We start from the raw sequence: 16874 nt of genomic DNA on the forward strand, positions 1-16874 counted from the left end.
TAATTAGCTCCAGGTATAGCTATAGAACCAGACCAGTGGAAAACATGACTGGGGAAGGAAATGAAGCAGTGGTGCCTAAAAGTATGACTTAATGAGAGATAGTGACCTGGGCATTCACTTTGAACGTAACCTTGGATGGTAGAATTTAAATTAATACTACATGGCAACATTGCATTTGATTAATGCTCTAGTGAATTTTAATTGCTATTTACTTATTATATAAAATTCACAACAGGAAGGACAATACATTCTTGAATGCCAGGATTGCTGAATATAGTCTGGGCTAAATTAGGCATGGTGGTATACACCTGTAATCCCAGCTACTTGGGAAGCTAAGGCAGGATACTAAATTTGAGGCCAACTGGGTAACTTAGCAAGACCCTGTCTCAAAATAGAACTTAACAAAGTGAGTGAGGTGATGGGGATGGAGTTCTGTTGCAGAGCCATCTAGCATGTGCAAAATCCTGTGTTCAATCCCAGTGATGAGGGAAATCAAGAGAAAAGATGTGGCTGTTCGGCAAAAATAAAAATAAATAAAATAAAATAAAAAGGTTTATATTTATTTTTTAAAGATTTATTAATTTATTTATTTTATATGAATACACTGTCTTCAGACACAACAGAAGAGGGCATCAGATCCCATTACAGATGGTTGTGAGTCACCTTGTGGTTGCTAGGAATTGAACTCAGGACCTCTAGAAGAGCAGTCAGTGCTCTTAACCACTGAGCCATCTCTCCAGCCCAGTTTATTTTTAATTACATATATGTGTACATGTCTTTGCAAATGCATGCCATGTTTTTATGTGGGTCCTCTTGCAGGCCAGAAAGGGATGTCGGATCACCTGAAACTGGACTTGCAGTTGTGAGCTGTCCAGTTTAGGTGCTGAGAACTGAACTTGGGCTTTCTGCAAGAGCAGTAGCATTTTGTTGTTGTTTTTTCTTCATCAGGGCAGGGTTTCTCTGTGTAGTTCTGACTGTCCTGAAGCTCACTCTGTAGACCAGGTTGGCCTTGAACTCGGAGATCCACCTGCTTCCTGAGTGCTAAGAGCTGTACACCAGCAGCAAGCACTCTTAGCCATCTCTTTAGCCACCTGCAACTCATTCTTAAGGTACCTAAAAATAAACCAGGTAATGGACTACTAGTGTCAAAACTGAAATCAACCCCACAAAAAAAACCTCCTTAAAAAGGGAGTAGTTATATTTACCAAGTTTACAAAGATGTCTCTTGTAAAGCAAACTGAACACTTCAACAAATATAACTGTATGGTAATCAGTTCAAAGATTTCAGAGTAGCTTGTAGAGATTCAGGCTCAAATGGTAGGAAAAGGTAGAGGAAATGCGCAGTAAGAGCTTTCTTCTCATCTGTATTAACTTGGACAAAATACAGACCTTCCTCTTCTTCCATCTTCAGGACTACTGATAAATTATTCCAATATAGAGCTATCACACTGTTGAATCTAGATTAATTTACTATTAGAAATCTAAAGTGAGAGTTACAGCCTAGCCTAAGCTACATGAGACACTGTCTTAAAACAAAAATCTGAAGTAAATTTTAAAAATTGACTCTTTAAAAATGACTTTATACTCCAAAGCCCTTTCATCCTTTCATCATCAGTGAGTGTGTGTGTGTGTAACTTATTTTTGATTCTCTTGTCCCTACATCCAAAGGACTGGTATTTCAGGAGTGAACTGTCACAACCAGCTCTATTTCTTTATTTAAAAAAATTTTTCTGTGTATGGCTATTTTGCCTACCACATGCATGTCTGATGCCTTCAGAAGCCAGAAACAGGTGTCAGATTCCATGGAACTGGAGTTACAGATGGTTGTAAATCACCAAATGGGTGCTAGGAACTGAACCTGTGTCCTCTGGAAGAGCAGCCAGTGCTCTTTACTGCTGAGTCATCTCTCCAGCCCCCACCAACCCCCACCCTTTGGATACCTATGAAGCTGAGTTACAAGTGGTTGTTGAGTTCTGATCTACCTGTAACTCACTGTTTTCATTACTTTAATATATATGCTACTTTCTTTCTTTCTTTCTTTCTTTTTTTTTTTTTTTGCTACTTTCTTTTAAAACAATTTATTTAGAGGAATTTTTTTTAAAAGATTTATTTATTTTATGTATATGAGTACACTGTTGCTGTCTTCAGACACCAGAAGAGGGCATCGGATCCCATTACAGAGGGTTGTGAGTCACCATGTGGTTGCTGGGATTTGAACTCAGGACCTTTGGTAGAGCAGTCAATGCTCTTAACTGCTGAGCCATCTCTCCAGTCCAGAGGAAAATTTTTTAAGAATTAGATCTCTGGGTTTAAACTGTCATATTGCCAAGATCAAACAAGTTAAAACCTCGACCAATATATTCACCGAGTAACGTGTTTATATGAATATATTATTGCTTTCTGATCAGGAATTTACACCATACATCATTATTCACATCTAAACAGTATCATAATTTAGAGTCAGATTACACTTCTACTGCATCTGGCCATCTTAAGAATTGCTATGATTTCTTTGGAAGAAAGAGAACTTAGATTCTTCTGGAGCAAAAGGTAACTGGAGATTTTTTTTTTTTTTTTTTTTCCGAGACAGGATTTCTCTGTGTAGCCCTGGCTGTCCTGGAACTCACTCTGTAGACCAGGCTGGCCTCGAACTCAGAAATCCACCTGCCTCTGCCTCCCAAGTGCTGGGATTACAAGCATGTACCACCACGCCCGGCAATAAACTCTTTAAAAGTAACTGAGTTAAACAAGCCCTGTACTGGTATGGGGAGAGCAGAGCATTTAAATTCAGGGTGACTTCAATGTTCTCTTCCCAAGGGCAGATTTTTCTTTTTTATCATATTTTTTCCAAATACCTGGAGATTCTAGCCATCTCCCAATACCTCCCAGTTAATTCTTCCCTCAGCACGCTTTAGTTCCCGAGTCAAGCCTCGGGAAAGTTCAAGTAAGGCCAGGAAATGAGATGCTGATCCAAGTAGAACTTCCAGTTCCTGCTCATACATGGCAGGGCACTTCCTTGTGCAAATGTACCTAGTGCAGCCACAACAGAGTTGGCCGACTTCAGTACTTTCTATCATCTACTGAATTCATAAGTATTTACAGCCCCTCCTGCTTTCTCTTTACAGGAACATCTTAGGAGGCTGAGTTCTTTTCAAAGAATTATTTTATTGTTAATAAATTTTGTAAGGCCCCTTCTGAAAATCAGATATATTGTCATGGTATGAAGACTGATATGACACAGAGGAAAGTCACAGCCTGCAGTGGATTCCAATCATATGTCTGACAAGCAGAATAGCTTGTAAATAATGGTAAACACAGCCTTGAGGATCTGACTTGAAGTCACTACTTACTAGGATATGTTAAACCAATCCCTCAACTTTTCTGAATTAAAATATTACAATGCTAGGAGGTTTTTCTTGTACATTCTTTATCTAAATGGCTATTATGTCTTGTTATTTTAATAATTCCTTCTCCTTTTGCATTTTTATAATATTATCATACTTTATAACTAGCTTATTTACTTTTTATTATCTATCTTCCCCATGGATGATAAATTCTATAAGTACAGATTTTGCTTTGGTCATCAGTGGATGCTCATTACCTAACATGGTACCTACCAAAGAATAACACAGGTAATTGTGGAGTTAATGAGCTCAGCCTTGTCATTTTAAAAACAGATAAGAAAGACTATTGGCGTAAAATGTAGGGTTAGGTAACACACATAAAAAATCTAGTATGGAATCAGTCATATGGTTAGTATTCACAAATGTTATGCTATTAATAGTCCTCAGCACCTTCAGTCTTTCCTCTAACTCTTTGGGACTAAACCACCTATCAAAGATGGGTCCATGGCTCCAGCTACATATGTAGCAGTCTAGCATCAGTGGGAGGGGAGGATCTTGGACCTGTGGAGGCTTGATGCCCCAGTGAAGGGGGATGCTAGAGTGGTGAGGCAGGAGTGAGTGGGCGGGCAGAGGAGCATCCTCTTAGAGGCAAAGGGAGGGGGACTTGTGGAGGGGAGATTGGAAAGGGAAGGGAGACAACATTTGAAATGTAAATAAAATAACCAATAAAAATAAATTCTAAGAAAAATAAATAAAAAAAACAGTCCTCTGTAAGTTATTGCCTTGTAAAATTCAACTTTCCAAATTATTCAGTGAGATGAAGAATAACTACTGCTTCTCCATTGCAGAAGCATGTTGTGAAGAAAATATACAAAAGACATTGGGGATAACTCAGAAAACTCATTAAGATTAAGCATTGCTAAAATTCCAACTGTTTGGTATTTTACCATTAGTCTTTACAATATTCCAAATTCAGATATTTCCAAATCTACAATCTTATAATACTTTCCTAGTGAATTTTTTTGAGAATCATGATCCTCAATTGTGGCTGTACCATCACTTATAAACTTTATAAAGATCTTTATTAAGTTCTACCCAAGACCTACTAAATAATAACAGTAATAAAAAATGTCTTAAGGTGATACTTTAGTTTCTGCAATAAAAAAAAATCACACATTCTTTGCAAAACCAGAGCTAAGAACTATCATTTCATTTGCCTCTGACTTCCTAGTACCAAAATAACATTCCACTAAGAGCAAATGCAATCCAGAGGGTCAGAGAGATGGCTTAGCAATTAAGAGCTCATATTGCTCTTGCAGATACAAACAAGGAGGCTCAATATAACTCAATTGCAGTTTTTATTTGCTTGATTCTGCAAATTAGGTCAAATTTCTGGGGTTTGTGTATAAATGTTTTATTGTTATATCCTGCATTCTCCATGCCACATATTTAGAAGATGGCTCCAAATCATTGTACAAGTTATGGGGAATAGAAAGATACATAAGAAAATTTCTCACCTTGTTTTGTTTTGACACTTTTTTTGAGATAGTATCTTACTATGGAATCCTAGCTGGTTCTGAATTCATAATCCTCCTTCCTCAGCCTGCCCTGTACTGGGAGTACAGGTACAGGTCTGCGCACCTTCAATAGTCATTTTGTAAATCTAAAGACTAGAGTTTGGAAGTTGCCATATTAATTGTGACACAATAATGGATGGTGAAGGAAAGGAAAAATAGCCAAGATGTCTACTGTGTTTCCTCCAGAACAGAAGTATAAACTGAATTTTAGCCACATTCAATTGTGATGATTTTGGTTCTGTTGAAGATGTGGTGATACAAGAGGACCTTGTATCTGCCTCTCTTGCCCTCTCAGTTCAGATTATATACTACTAGCCTTCTACTTCTTTTTACATTTTTAATTTCATTTTTATTTACGTTTTGTGTGTGCACACATGTATGGTGTGTGTGTGTTGGGGTGGGAAATGTGGGTGAGTATATATGCCTCAGCACATGTGGAAGTCAGAAGGACAAGTTGTCCATTCTTTCCCTCTACCACGTGAGTCCCAAGTATTGCATTCTGGGTTTGTTGGCAAGAACTTTTGCATACTGAGCCATCTTGCTAGCCTTGGCCCTCTAGCTCTTAACTTAAATCACCTCACTTATTTTTAACAATTCCACAGGACAGATATCTATCCTTATTTTAGGAATGGGGGATGTGGAGTCACACAGCCAGTAAGTAGTAAAGCTTAGACTCTGACCCAATCTGGATCTTGAGCCTGAGTTCTTTATTTTTTATGATTCTTTTAAACTAGAATTACATGATCACACTTGTTTGTGATCCACCTGATGTGGGTGCTGGGAATTGAACCCAGGTCCTCTGCAAGAGCAGCAAGTGTTCTTAACTGTTGAGCCATTTCTCCATCCTCTCTAAATTAACATAAAATTTAGCTTTGATTCTAAAAACAGAGGTCTTCTAAAAAATATAACCTAATACCCACATCAAAATCATGTGGTCAAGAGACACTGCACACACACACACACACACACACACACACACACACACACTCATACACTCACATAACCCATACATGCATACACACTTGTACATGCAAATGCACAAACCTGTGCAAGGCATACAAACACATGCATCTACACACATACATGCATACATACATACACAGAAACACACACATGCACACACTCTTTAAATAAAACCTTTGTTAAAATCATAGTCATTGAGTGATGATAATGGCTATTCCTGGAGAATGCTGGCTGGTGATGTGAGCAGAAGAGACTGATAGAGGGATGGCAGGAGGGGTGGGTAATTAGATCCCATTTCCTGGTGTATGTACTTGTTCATCAGCCGGGGCTGCCATCTGGGAAGGTTGTGAACCTTTAGGGAGTTGAGCCTTGCTGGGGGAAGCTAGTCCTTGGTGGCAAACTGTGGTTGCAATGTGACTTGCTGACTTCCTGCTCCTGCCATGACTGAACTGTAAGCCAAACCCTTACTCATTTCTTGTTCATTCTTCTTGTTGGGCATTTGTCACAACAATAAGAAAAGTAGCTAGTACAGTGACTTAGAATAATTCATTAAGTTATACATAAAAGTAAAAATAGTTGTATTTTTTCCTCTGTGTACATTTTAGTTCAATAAAGGTAAAAAAAATCTAAGGACTCTCCCTTTGAGTCTTGAGAGTCTCTCAACTCTCAGGTCTCTGGTGTATTCTGTTGAGGGTCCCCCCAACCTCCTATCTCCAGAGGTTGCCTGTTTCCATTCTTTCTACTGGCCCTCAGCGTGTCAGTCCTTTTCCCTCCCCAAATATCAGATCATGTTCCACTCTCCCCCCACTCCCTCCTGTCCACTTTCCCTCCCAGGTCCCTCCTTTCCTTCCCATTTGTGATTGCTTTGTTAATGACTGACAGTAGGGAGAGGGAACGTATAGAGCCTACCTCCAGCAGGAAGACAGAGCATCAAATAAGGGAGAAGTGGGCTGTCCCACAATCACAACTCTGACCCATAATTGTGCCTCTCTGAAAGAATTACAGGAATGGAAATGGAGAGGAGCCTGAGGAAAGAAAGGTCCAGCGACAGACCTAAAGTGAGATCCAGCTCAAGGGGAGGTCTCAAGTACTGGAACTATTACAGGGGCTATGGAGCACTCACAAAAAGTGACCGGGCATGACTGAGCACCCCAGAAGACCCAACAAGCAACTGAAAGAGTCAGATGCAGATATTTGCACCCAACCAATGGACAAGAGAAGCTGACCCCTGTTGTTGGATTAGGGAAGGCTGAAAGAAGCTGAAGAGAAGGGCAATCTTGTATAGGAAGACCAGCAGTCTCATTTAATCAGGACTCCCGAGATCTCTCAAATATTGGACCACCAAAGAGGCAACATATAGCTGGTGCTAATATAAGGCCCCCAACATACATACAGTAGAGGACTTCCAGGTCTTTGTTCATTCAGAGATGATGCATCTAACCCTAAAGAGACTGGAGGCCCCAGGAAGCTTAGAGGTCAGGTGGGTGAGGGGTGGGGACATCCATGTGGAGACAGGGGATTGGGGAAGAGGTACGGGATGTGGAACAGTCAGAGGGTGGACAGGGGTCGGGGGGAGGAATAAAATATGGAGTGTAAAAAATAATTAATTAATAATAATAAAAAATTAAATATAGAAGTGGCAACTAATAAAAATACTTTTAAAAAGGTGAAAAATATATAACTGTTTGGAAATGCCATAATGAAAATCACTACTGAATATAATTAGCATATGCCAATAAAATATTTTAAAACTACAAAGAAAAACTGTCCTCTAGTTTTTCTTGTAACTTTAAAAGTGTTGATACAGGAAGTTTAAATCTTTATAGCCTTCCATGAAGTTTGGAAATTTAATCATTAAGGTAGATCTGGATCACTAATTTTAGTCTCTTGTTCCACTTTCAAGAGAAGCCTAGCCTAGGAATTCATGAGTAGAAGTTCAAAGTGGAGTTGCATAATTAGATGTTTACAATCAACTCTTAATCAAGTCCATCTCAAATATCTGATCTTCAAGAAAACAAATCATAAATGCTACCCACTGAATCTCTGATTTCATGATGCAAAACTTAGCATAGAGTTTAAAAAAAAAACTGGTGGTTTTGAACTCCTGACTGATGTTAGAATAATCCTGGGAGCATTTCAAACATACAAATTCTTGGGTTTCACTTAGATTGGAATCACTCAGATTCCAATTTAGCTTTATTTGGGTAAGTACTGTTATTAAATTATTTTAAAAGGTTGCTAGGCTATTCTAATGTGAATCTTACTGAGCTAAATAATTCTAATTTCATAAATATATTTTGTATTTAAAATTATTACAAATCCTATTTTCTCAAACATGCCACTCAAGAAACTGTAAAAAGAAAACAAAATTATTTCTTAGAATTATTCTTCTGGGCCAAAATAGCTGAGCTACTCCATCTTACAACTTATACTGAAATAAATTCAAATATTTGCAACAGCAGAAGCAGTTTCCTATCATTATAGTCATTTGGGTCACAACCTATCCAAAGGAGAAAGTAGGAATATGGTTCATGATCAAACTCTTTTAGCTGCGATACTTTTGATTCCTAGTCTGATTATAAGTCCTAATGAATGATCACCTGTGCACTGGAAGTGAAGCAGAAATCATCCAGATAAACCTGAATGCTGATGGGACAGCTCTTCCATTTGAAATTCATAGTATAATTTTCCTTATGAATTAATTTTTCTTTTCCCCCTTTTCATATTTATGTGTGTTGGCTAGTGAAATTGTTTCTACAAAAAAGGTCTAAAACAGAAATAAAAGTACACATATATGCCTTAGTCAGTGTCCTGTTGCTTTGAAGAGATGCTTAGTACCAGGGACGTACTGCTTTGATAGGACTGACTGTGATTTTATTTGAAGGAATGTGGACTTTGGGACTTTGGATTAGGAAAGCAGTTGAATGCTTTAAGCAGGGTTTAATGGGCATACTAGTAGAATCATGGAAGACAGTGGTGCTGAGGGTGATTTGAACTGTGGGGGGTCCAGCTCAAGAGGTTTCAGGAAAGAATATTAGTATGTAGCCTAAAGACCATTTTTGTGCTGGGCAGTGGTGGCACATGCCCCCAGTACTTGAGAGGCAGAGGCAGGCAGATTTCTGACTTCGAGGCCAGCCTGGTCTACAGAATGAGTTCCAGGACAGCCAAACAAAAAACATTCTTGGGATATTTTGGTGAAAAATTGTGGCTGCCTTCTGCCCTTGTTCCCCTTCCCAAACTGCCTGATGCTAAATTGAAGAGTTATGGATCAACACCAGACAGCCTAGTATTGACTATGTGGCTTGGTTATTAATAGCCACATTTATGCAGATCTATAATGGAAAGGAACAAGCTGAGCAAGAAAAAAATACAAAATGTACAGTTTGAGAAAAGGAGCACCAGGAATTTTAATGGAGTCAAGTCCAGTGCTCAATGAGATTAAAAAGTTAAAAAAAAAATCAACTGATGCTAAATGAAATAAAGGGAGTTGGTGACCTCAGGGTAAGACCCCCATAGAGCTAAGCTTCCCCCTTGTGAAAGGAAGTAAAGAAAAGTTTAGGATCAGGTGTGGTGATGCATGCCTTTAAATCCAGCACTGGGAGGCAGAGAGGCTGGTGATCTCTGAGTTTGAGGCCAGCCTGGTTTATAGATTGAGATTCAGGATAGCTGAGATCCAGGACAGCCAAGTTTAGGCAGAGAAGGAAACCATGGAAAACAGGAAGCTGCTGAAAATGTTTTGGAACAACAGGGCCATGTTCCAGCCCCAGCAAGCAGCAGAACTTGGCAAATTTGGCCTAGCTTTAAACTCAAGGATCTAAGAAAGGATTATGGAATCTCCCTCTATGACTAAGGAAAACCACTGAAACCAGCCAGGCATGTGGCAGAGAACCAGAGTGCACTGTGTGAAACTGTGAAGGTGAAGCCTGGATTGCCTTGGAGACCCTAAGATGTTGGAGATATCAGAGTTGTAAGATGCCTGCCTGAGGAAAGCTGCTAAAAAGGAGTGGAACCAGCCTAAAAGAAAGAAGTGTGTTACAGTCAACAAAGATGAAAGGATAGGGGAATCTCTAGGAAGTCCCAGAGACCTGGCCTTGGGGAGGCTCCCAGGAGTCAATGCTGGCGACCTTACCCAAAATGCCAAACAGTAAGGAAGATCATGGTACCTGAAGAGGCCACCTCTTGTAGCCAGACAGGACCCCCAGTGGTGTGACAGAGGCACCAACCATCCACAAAATTTTTGACCCAAAATTTGTCCTGTTTAAAAGAAATGCAGAGACAAAAATGAAGTAGAGACTGAAGGAATGGCCAACCAATAACCGGCTCAACATGAGACCCATCCCTTGGGCAAGCACCAATACGGCACTATTATGCAGACAAGAGCACTGTTATGCAGACAGGAGCCTAGTATAACTCCTCTGAGAGACTCTACCCAGCAGCTGAATGAAACTGATGCAGATACCTATAGTCAAACATTGGATAGAAGTTGGGGGCTCTTATGGAAGAGTTGGAGGAAGGATTGAAGGCCCTGAAGGGTATAGGAACCCATATGGGTCCCCCAACAACTGGAGCAGGGATTGTCCCTAAAGCTGTAGCCTGACTGTGGAATCTGTTCCCCAACAGGTCTGCCTTGTCTGGCCTCAGTGGGAGATGATGATGCTTTTAATCCTGCAGAGACTTGATGCATGGGTGAGAGGATACCTGGGGGGAGCACCCTCCCAGAGGAGAAAGGGGAGGGGGAATGGGTGGAGGAACTGGGAAGGAGGAGATGTTTGGGATATACATAAATACATTAATAATAAAAATACAAAACCAACCAAACAAACAAACAAAAAAGGTGAAAGGAGTTGGAGATCTGAAGAGCTCTGACATCAGACATGGAGATGCAGAGTCTGGAATTTGCCCACCTGGTTTTCAGTCTTCCTTTGGTACAGTATTTCCTAATTATACTCCCTTTTCTCCATTTTGAAATGGTAGTGTATATTCTGAGCCACTGTATGGTGGAAGTATGTGTTCTGCCTTTTCATTTGGATTTTACAGGAGGTTATAATTAAGAGATTGCCATGACTATGGGAGGATTTGAACTCTGATAGACTATGAGGACTTCTGAAGTTGAACTAAATGCATTTTGTATTATGATATGGCTGCAAGCCTATGGGGGCCAGGGAATGAAATTTGGTGGTTTGAATGAAAATGGCCCCCACAGGTTCATAGAAAGTGGCACTATTAGACGGTATGGCCTTATTAGAGCAGATGTGGCCTTGTTGGAAGAAGTGTGTCTCTAAGGAGTGATCTTTGAGGTTTCCAATGCTCAAGCTAGGCCCAGAGTTTCTTTCTTTTCCTGCTGATCCCAGTGTAGAACCTTTCCAGCACTATGTCTGCCTGTGTGCTGCCATGCTTCCTCCCTGCCATAAACCTCTGAACTGTAAGCCAGCGCCAACTGAATGTTTTCCTTTATATAAGTCGCTGTGGTCATGGTGTATCTTCACAGCAGTAGGACACTGAGCATGACAATGCAGTATAGACAGCAAAAAGGAAGGTGGCTATTATAAGCCACCAGTAATAGCCAAGTTAGTTCTCTGTAGGCCTGTACATTACTACCCTGTAACCAACCAGACTGCTCTCACCATATTTGTTACGTACAAACTTAATATTTGTGCTTACAACTTTTACAGACTAATAACTGGAAATGTAGTAACCATGGAACCTCTCTAGGTTTACTATTCTTGGGTTTGATAATCCCATATATGGTTCCTTAAAATATACAAGAACAAGGTACATCAGAAAACTCTGAAGATTAAAGTCCCTTCTATCTTACACTTGGGATTTAGTTCAGTGGAAGAGTTCTTGCCTAGCACACTTTCCAGGTTTGATCCTTACCAACGGGGCAGAGAGCAGGGGAGAGAGAGACAGAGACAGACAGAAAGACAGACAGACAGACAGGCAGACACACACACACACACACACACACACACACACACACACACACACACACACAGAGAGAGAGAGAGAGAGAGAGAGAGAGAGAGAGAGAGAGAGAGAGAGAGAGACAGAACAAAAATGTTGCCTTACCAACTAGGGCTTACTTTAATACTAATAGTTTTAATTTTCCATCTTGAACTTAAACTTAATATTAGTTTAAATATTCTTTCTTCCAAAATCTATTCTTTAACCCCACAAAGTGACTCCATGTGAAAACTCCCATAGAAGGTGACATCTAAAAGTCTATTGCTTGCTATAGGCCTACATGTCATCACGACCTCCAGTCTGGGAACCTAAGACTCTGTCTTGCCCTAGAAGAGAATGTAGAACTACAGTGTAAATAGAAAAGAAGCTGTGGTGGCACAGAATATGATTGGCATGTATGGAGCTCTGGGTTTGATCCCAGCACAATCAATAAATATAAAATATTTTAAAAACAATCTTACACACTTTAGATTTTTCTTTTTCGTTGTTTTTGTTTTTTCTTTAGTAATACAAAAGGCCAACATCTCTCCCTTTCACTGGGCTATACAAATGCAAGAGTTCTTTTTGATTCCACAGAGGTAAAATGTATTCTCTATGAGAATATAACAAATCAAACAAAAGAATAAATCAGACTATAAAATAACAACCATTTACCATGTCCCTTTCCTGTGTGCCTATGTAGGGATGGGGTCAGAAGAACAAAGAAGTGAAAGAAATGAAGAAATCTTTTCTTGGAAAATAAACCAACTGAGTATTTTTCTGACCATCTGCCTGAAGAAGAAATAGTCATGCAATGGTTACATAAATGAAATCTGTTGTTCATAGCTGAGCCCCTCTAACTCCAGTAATTGGAATTAAAACTTCTCTAGAACCTTTTCTCCTTTTAGGCTTGATGACAGCAGGTAAGATGATAACAATAAAAAGAAAATCAATCCTCAGGACCCTCAGTATTCTCAGTGGCACCTGCAGCCATAGTAGTACTTCAGCCAGTCAGTCACTATGGACATGGCATTTGTACCTCAAGTCCTCGCCCCCAATCCTGAGGATTGAATAGTCATGCCAGTCAAGTGCCCCTGACATTCTTATCAAGAGACAAGGCAAAACTCCTGCAGTTAGGACTAGTTTTTTCCTGTGATCTCTTCTACGCACATTCACCTGCTCTAGGACTCAGTCTCTCCAACAGCAGCAGAGAGAGAAAATAGCTGCTCCTAACCATTATCTGAATGGAACTGAAAAAGGGTAGGGTCCTTCATTTTCTTTTAGGAAGGCCCCATAAGATCTAAGGCAGCCAGTTCTCTAGCAAATCTAGAAAAAAATTTCATTTATCTAAGTTTCTTTTCTTCCTATATTATTTCCTCTTATTTTCTTTTTTCTCTTCTTTTCATAGCCATCTATAAAACTAACTTGTTGATTGATTATACATTCTCTAAGCACAGATTCTGTATTTTATGTCCAATTCACATAACTCTTTACCCAGTACTCTTACACATCAATGATTGATTGCTCATGCCAATCAATGATTGCTGAATGAATGAGTGCATCTAACCAAAGTTCACACTATTATTGCTGCAAGATAACAGACAGGTTTTCAGTGATTGGCTTTATCATCTATTCTTCCTCTTTACATAGTATTTCCACTTCAAATATTTATCAAGATCCCATATCACTTCCTTTGAAGAAAGTTAAATAATGGGGATTTCAATATTTGCTCTACAAACAACAGCACCCCCATGCTAAATCTTCAGATTACTGATACTCTGTAGGCTTGAATGTGCAGTACTTGGAACTGAACCAGAACTCTGTGCATATTAGGCAAGCATCTTGCCACTGAGCTAAATCACCAGTTCAAGCCTTTAAGTTAGAAAGGACCTCTTCAAATTTCCTTTGATATTGGGTAATAATAAAGGCAGAAAGAGGTAGAGGGTTGAAAACACTCCCTGAGTGAGCAAAATGGACCTAATACCTTTAAACAAAGATAAAGCAGCATGACCTCAGCTAGTCCATGGATGGGATTGTGACTATGTGGTAGAGTTCTTGCACAAAGCCCTAGATTGATCTAAGCAGTGTACAAACCAAGTATGGTGGTGCATGCTTGGGCTCTGAGCACTCTGGAGATTAAAGGCAAAAGGATCAGAAATTCAAAATCTTCATTGGCTGCACAGTGAGTCTGAGGTCAGCCTTGGATACATGAGACCCTGCCTCGAAAATCAAAGCAAAAAAACAAAACAACAACAAAAAATTTTCAGGCAACTTGCCCTTTGTGTGTATATGTGTGTGTGCGCGCGCAGGGGTAGGGGTAGGGTAGGTGTGTGTGTTTACCAGCCTGAGTATGGAGTTCGGAGGATGACTTTCAGAAGTTGATTCTCTCCTTTCACTATGTAACATGGGGATCAAACTGAGACCATCAGGCCTACATGGCATGGCTGAAACCTGACATTTCAAATGAATAAAAATTCTGGCTATAAAATGATTGTTGGTATTTCCACGACTAGGGAGGTAAAAGCAGGAAGATTACAAACTTGAGGTCAGTTTAGGCTACATGGCAAGTTCCAAGATAGCCTGACTGACCTAGAGAGATACTACTGGGGGAAGGGGGGCAGGGGACTGCTACAAGCAGGAGAAAAGAAAGGAAAAGAAATCCAGAGTTGCCTGTGAATAAAAATACCTAAATAATTCTTTGCAAGGATGAAAAATTACTAAAGTCACCCTCTTCCAACATGCTTAAATATTTTTTATAGATTCCTATATACTAATCTCTTTGAGAGAAGTCAGCCCAAACAATAAGGCAGTATTAAGTCCAGAGAATTCATCACACACTGAACAAAATATTGTAGGATACTATATAGGAGCCTGGTACATAATCTATCAATGACTCTGCTCTCTGGTAATGAGCTCACTTATAGCTGTCAGCTGAAATGTGATGTCAGTGCTGTCCCTGCTTATCACAAAATACTAAACAATCTTATAACCTTTCCACACTCAGTCTGTCATCTGCAAAATGTTGGTGATAAAAGAGTGTTTGTGTAGATTCATCAGTTAATGTCTGTAAGCATTAGGGAAATGAGCACTGCTCCAGCTATTTGTGAGTCACAATAATTGAATCTGTGGCATTCTAGACTCTGTCAACATTGGAATGAAGTCCAACCAGGTGAGGCAATACAATTAGGTCCTAAAACTGTACCATGGAGAAAAAGGGTAAGGAGGCTGAAATATATTTCTGAGAAACAACACCAAGACATGTTTCCACAAGTGCTATGACCAAAATAAGCATCTGAGACATGTAGAACTCAGCTATGTGGCCTAATTTTATCCACAGATATGTGTTAGAAGAAACAAAATGTAATGAAAGGGGGGTATCAGTCAAAATCAATTCAAAGAATGATGTAATTTAGCATGTTATACTAACTACAATTTTTCTAAATTCATTAAGTAGGACTCACGGTAGAGCCTAGACACAGAACAAATCTCTCAGTTGGAAAAATGTTTCTAGGTTTCAAGTTATCTTGGGGTCACCCATAAAATGGTAGTTGGAGCTGTTTTGACAAGAGCAGCTCAGTCTTCTTATAAATGTGACAACAACAAAATATGCTTAAATAAAATCTTTTCTCCCAGTGCCATTCCAAATCTGCACAAACTTCAAGACAAAGACAAGCATAACTAAAAGCACTAAGACTTAGGCAAGGAAAAGTATCTTTGATTATAGGAGATGCAGAGAGCAAAGACTAAGGATTTTTCTTTTTAAGACAGATACTCAATGGACAGTTCATTCATTTTCTCTAGTCACCACTCTTGTATTCAATTCCTTCCCTTAATGATAAATCCAGAACCCATTCTTATATAATAATGTGTGTGAGCACATGTAGGTGCTATTGGGAAAGGAAACAACTGACCATGCAAGAGGGACTGCAGAGATGGCTACAGAAGAGCTCTGGGTTCAGTTCCCAGCACCCACACCTCAGCTCACAACCACCTGTAACTCTAGTTACAGGGATCTAACACCCTCTTCTGACCTTTTCAGGTGCCAGGCATGCCTACAGTGCAAATACATACATTTTTGGTTTATTTTTGTTTTTTTTTTCAAGACAAAGTCTCTTGGTATAGCCCTGGCTGTCCTGGAACTCTCTCTACAGACCAGGCTGGCCTCAAACTCAGAGTTCTGCCTGCCTCTGCCTCCCGAATGCTGGGATTAAAGGTGTGTGCAACCACAGCTTGGCTAAAACATGTGTTTTATAAGTAGAAAAAAATACATGAATGTAGTATCAAACTTCTCTCTAAATTCATCTTTCTATTGGTAGATTAATACAGCTCTCAGGCTCATCAGAGAAGTTTCTTTGTTCAGTGGATGGTGGTTAGCAAAGAAACCCACAACTGGTTAAAGTTCAGAGAATTATAGTGACTATGGGATAGTTAGCCACAAATAGACATCTGTATCAAAGGCCCTCTCCAAGGTTACAGATATTTTGGTCTGAGGGTGGTGTAAGAGCCAGAGGTAAGGGAGAACCAGAGCAAAACTGTCTTCTGGACATTGCAGGACCACTGCACTCATGAACTCAACAGCAGCTCTAGTTGCTTACTCAAGACCCACACAAGCTCAAGCCTGTCAACACTCTAGCATGGGGAGGGAAGGCCTCATAAGCCCCTATCCAGAACAGTTGATGACCTCTGAGGGAGGGGTTTCTTTAAGCACATGGCTCCTGGTAGCTTCAGTGGATGGCTCTACATCCAGAAGTAGATGGGCAGCAGAAATTTGAGTTCATGTATTACTAAATTAAAAGAACAACGTATGGGACCTACTGTACCTGCCAACAGTGTAATAAAGTTCTCTAGAAACAACAACAAAATATCCATAAGGGGAGAAAAACTAAAAACAATTATAGTTTATAGACAATGATAGGAGATATATTCAAAGTTCCAGGATGTAACATCTTATTTTTTTGATAGATAATGCTTTTAATAAAGATTACCATGCATGTAAATATAACACAGTGGTTAAAGATTATAAATATTCTACTGTAGTTATATATAT

General features: G+C 39.6%; 1 protein-coding gene across 3 annotated transcripts in view; it reads right to left on the bottom strand.

The window, feature by feature from the left end:
• The window catches only part of Ssh2 (slingshot protein phosphatase 2), a 260142-nt gene that overhangs the window by 168922 nt on the left and 74346 nt on the right, over positions 1-16874 (bottom strand). The window lies entirely within an intron of this gene.

Source organism: Apodemus sylvaticus, chromosome 10, assembly GCF_947179515.1.
Source record: "Apodemus sylvaticus chromosome 10, mApoSyl1.1, whole genome shotgun sequence".
In the NCBI taxonomy this organism is placed as follows: Eukaryota; Metazoa; Chordata; class Mammalia; order Rodentia; family Muridae; genus Apodemus; species Apodemus sylvaticus.